Source organism: Grammomys surdaster, unplaced genomic scaffold, assembly GCF_004785775.1.
Source record: "Grammomys surdaster isolate TR1022 unplaced genomic scaffold, NIH_TR_1.0 60, whole genome shotgun sequence".
Taxonomy (NCBI): Eukaryota; Metazoa; Chordata; class Mammalia; order Rodentia; family Muridae; genus Grammomys; species Grammomys surdaster.
In genome coordinates, this window is record NW_021604562.1 from 9,662,477 (window position 1) to 9,667,449 (window position 4,973).

The window sequence follows — 4,973 nt, forward strand, 5'->3', positions numbered from 1 at the left end:
GGGTGGGAAAGGGGACAGGGAGGGGAAGGGGAAAAGGAGAATGTGATCAGATATTGGGAGTGGAGAACAGGAGAGAAGCCCTGAGGGCCAGCAGAATGAATGGAAACAGGCAACCTTGGGAGGTAGGAGGTGGGGGACCCTCTAGAATATACCAGAGACTTGGGAAGTGAGAAACTCTCAGGACTCAAAGGGTGAAATTAGATGAAATGCCCAACATTGTGGAGAGGGAACTTGTAGAGTCCACTTCCAGTAGAAAGGGCATCAAGTAGAGGGATGGGGTTGCCATCCCACAGTCTAAAGTTCTGGCCTAGAATTGTTCCTGTCCAAAGAAACTGCAGGGACAAACATGGAGAAGAGCCTGAGAGACAGGAGGTCTAGTGACAGGCCCAAATTGGGATCTATCTCAAGAGGAGACTCTAAGGCATGACATTATTACTGATGTCAGTGTGCTTACCAACAGGAGCCAAGCATTGCAGCCCTCTGAGGGGCCCAACAAGCAGCTGCGTCAGATGCAGTCAGATACTTACACCCAACCATTGGACTGAAGTCAGGGCCCTCTAAGGTCAAATTAGGGAAAAGCTGGAAGAAGTTGAAGAGGGCTACTCCATAGGGAGACCAGCAGTCTCAACTAACCTGGACCCCTAAGGTCTCTCAAACACTGGACCACCAGACAGCATACACTAGCTGGTAAAAGACCACAACACATATACAGCAGAGGACTACCAGGTCTGGGTTTAGTCAGAGAACATGCACCTAACTCTCCAGAGACTTGAGGCCCCAGGGAGTGGGGACCCCTCATGGGGGGAGGACATTCTCTTGGAGACAGGGGGAGGAGGAATAGGATGAAGAACTGTGGAGGGGGGCTGGGATGAGGGTAATGACTGGAGTGTAAAAAATGAAAGTAATAGTAATAAAAATAGGAATAGGAAGCTGGCCAATGAGGTGTGCGTCCACAATTCCAGTGTTGGAAAGGGAGAGGCAGAAAGATCCCTGCGGCTCACCGCTCAGCCCAGCCTAGCTTAACCCTCAAGGCCCACATCTCAATGAGAGACCCTGTCTCAAAAACATAAAGTAGATGGCTCTTGTCAAACAATACCCTTGGTTGATCTCTGGCCTCTACATGTACTTGCACGTGTGTGCCCCCCCTGAACACATGTACACCTGTACATACACACAGAAAAATAAGTTTCACACAAAATGGATGGAATTTTTTTTTTTGGTTTTTTGAGACAGGGTTTCTCTGTGTAGCCCTGGCTGTCCTGGAACTCACTCTTTGGAACTCTGTAGACCAGGCTGGCCTCGAACTTAGAGACCCACTGGTCTGCCTGCTGAGTGCTGGCACCATCACGCTCAGATAAATAAAAAAAGCTGGAAGGTGAGAGCTGACACCCAAAGTTGTCCTCAGATTTGCGTGCATTTGCCATGGACATATACACATGTACATACACACATACACACAAAATAAAACCTTTTGAAGTTGAGTCAGACATGGCGTCTCATGCCTGTAACCCAAGCACTTGAGACACTGAGGTAGGACGATTGCCATGAAGTCAGGGCCAATCTGGGCTGCAGAGTGAGACCCTCTCTCAAAACAGCACCCTCCCCAAGGTGAAATTGAGTCTGGTGTGGTGGTACATGTCAATAATCCCATCCTACAGGAGGTTGAGGCAGGAGGATTGCCAGATTTGAGGCCAACCTGAGCTGCATAGTGAGACCCAGTCTCAATGAACTGAGTGGGTGAGGAGAGACCTCAGTGCTAGAGCACTTGCTTAGTTTATGCATGGTCCTGCATGCATAATGACACACAGACAATGAAATTGTTTCCCCATTGCCTTTTATCTGTAAACGATATTATTTTACAATATATATTTTAATATTTTAATCAACAATTAGTGTATCTATTTATGGAGTGCAACATAAAAAATGAGGTACAGAGCTAAACAAAGAATTCTCAACTGAGGAATACCATATGGCCAAGAAGCACCTAAAGAAATGTTCAACATCCTTAGTCATCAGGGAAATGCTAATCAAAACAACCCTGAGATTCCACCTCACACTAGTCAGAATGGCTAAGACCAAAAACTCAGGTGACCGCAGATGTTGGCGATGATGTGGAGGAGAAAGAGAAGACTCCTTCATTGTTGGAGGGATTGCAAACTACTACAACCACTCTGGAAATCAGTCTGGCAGTATCACAGAAAATCGGACATAATATTACCTGTGGACCCAGTTATACCATTCCTGGGCATATACCCAGAAGATGCTCCAACATATAACAAGGACATGCGCTCCACTATGTTCATAGCAGCCTTATTTATAATAGCCAGGAGCTGGAAAGAACCCAGATGTCCTTCAACAGAGGAATGGATACAGAAAATGTGGTACATTTACACAGTGGAATACTACTCAGCTATTAAAAACAATGAATTCGTGAATTTTTTTTATCGCATCAAATTTGTAGCAAAGGTTACTATCAAACCCCACTCACTGGGCCAGAATGGGGTGTTAGCGAAAACCTTGCCACTCGTTTAGCACACTACCTACACTTGTGAGAATTCATGAAATTCTTACGCAAATGGATGAAATTAGAAAAAATCCTGAGTGAAGTAACCCAATCACACACACACACAGACACACACACACACACAAACCACACATGGTATGCACTCACTGATAAGTGGATATTACCTTGGAATACCCAAGATACAACTCACAAACCACATGAAGCTCAAGAAAAAGAAAGACCAAAGTGTGGGGGCTTCGGTCCTTCTTAGAAGAGGGAACAAAATACTCACAGGAGGAAATACAGAGACAAAGTATGGAGCAGAAGACTGAAGGAAAGGCCATCCAAAGACTATCCTACCTGGGGATCCATCCCATATACAGTCATCAAATGCAGACACTATTGTGGATGCCAAGAAGTGCTTGCTGACAGGAGCCTGATATAACAGTCTCCTGAGAGGCTCTGCTAGAGCCTGACTAATACAGAGGTGGATGCTCACAGCCAACCACTGGACTGAGCACCGGTACCTCAATGGAGGAGTTAAAGGACTGAAGGAGCTGAAGGGGTTTGCAACCACATATGAAGAACAACAATATCAACCAACCAGACTCCCCAGAGCTCCCAGGGACTAAACCACCAACCAAAGCGTACACATGGAGGGACCCATGGCTCCAGCTGCATATGTAGCAGAGGATGGCCTTGTGGGGCATCAATGGGAGGAGGGGCCCTAGGCCCTGTGAAGGCTGGATGCCCCAGTGTAGGAGAATTCAAAGGCAGTGAAGTGGGAGTGGGTGGGTGGGTGGGTAGGTGAGGGAACACCCTCATAGAAGCAGGGGAGGGTGGATGGGATAAGGGGTTTGGGGAGGCAGGAAAGGGGATAACATTTGAAATGTAAGTAAAGAAAATATCGAATTAAAAAATAAAATAAAATTTCAATATATATATGGCATACTTTAATGATCTAATCAGAGTAATTGGAATATCTTCTCTTCAAATTCCCACCCTGGTCCAGGCTTGCAAACCCACATCCCTTGTACTCCCTAAGATCCACGCTTGGCCTCTATATTAATGGGGGCATGCAATATTTGTCTTTTTGTGCTTGACTTATTTAATTTACCATAATGTTCTCTAGTGCCATCCATGTTGCTGCAAATGATAGGATTTTATTATTTTATTGCTGAATTATATTCCATTATGCAGATGTACCACATTTTCTTTATCTATTCATCAGTTGATGGAGTCTCGTCAATTGTGAATATGTTTTAATGAATACGAGAGTTCAGATGCCTCTTCAACTTACTGATTTAGTTTCATTTGATATACACACAGATTGCTGGATCATAAGAAACCAGAGTATTTCTAATTTTTGTCTTTTTTTTCAAGACTGGGTTTCTCTATGCAACAACCCTGACTGTTCTGGAACTTGCTTTGTAGACCAAGTTGGCCTCAAACTCACAGAAATCCACCTGCCTCTGTCTCTCCAGAGTTGGGATTAAAGGTGTGTGCCATCAAGTGTGGTTCCAATATTTTCTAGTGATTCTGAGGACTGGACGTTGGGTTTCATGCAAGGTAGGCAAGCACCACCAAAGTACACCTCCAGGAACCCAAAGAATGTTGATTTCAGAATGTGTACAAGTGTTGAGGTGCCCCACAAGTTGTCAAGTTATGTAAAAGGAAAGCTACGACCAATTGTACTTTTAAATATTGAACTATGTAAATAGTGGTTCCCAAAAAATTCTTGTAGAAACTATTCAAAGTATCATTCTTCCACAAGTATTTTCACAAAACTTAGTTTATCTCAAGGGTTTTATGTACATGCATGTTTGCCTTCATGTATGCATGTGTACCATGTGAGTGCCTGGTGGCCACAGAGTCAGAGGAGGATGTCTGATCCCTGGAATTGGAGTTAGGGATGGTGATGAGCCCCCATTTGGGTGTTGGGAACAAAAACATCTACTGCAAGACCAACTAATGCTGTTAACCATTGAGCCACCTCTCTAGCAACATCCTGTCCAATAAAAGTCACTTTACAAAATGCTATCTTTCTTTTAGAAGATGGAATTACTTGATCCTTTTTTTTAAAAATCATACTAGGAACACAATTTTTTTTTTCAGAAAAACAACTATAATGTTCTTGGACTGGCATATTCCTCAGTATCAGAGTTGTTGGCTAACATATAAGAAGTTAGGTTCTGGGCTGGGGAGATGGCTCAGTGGTTAAGAGCACTGACTATTCTTCCAGAGGTCCTGAAATCAATTCCCAGCAACCATTTGGTGGCTCACAACTATCTGTAATGGATCTATGGATCTGATGGTCTCTTCTGGTGTGTCTGAAGACAGCTACAGTGTGGTCACATGTATAAAAATAAATAAGCTATAAAAAACCCAGTGGGAGCTGAGGACATATTTGATATTCTCTCTCTCTCTCTCTCTCTCTCTCTCTCTCTCTCTCTCTCTCTCTCTCTCTCTC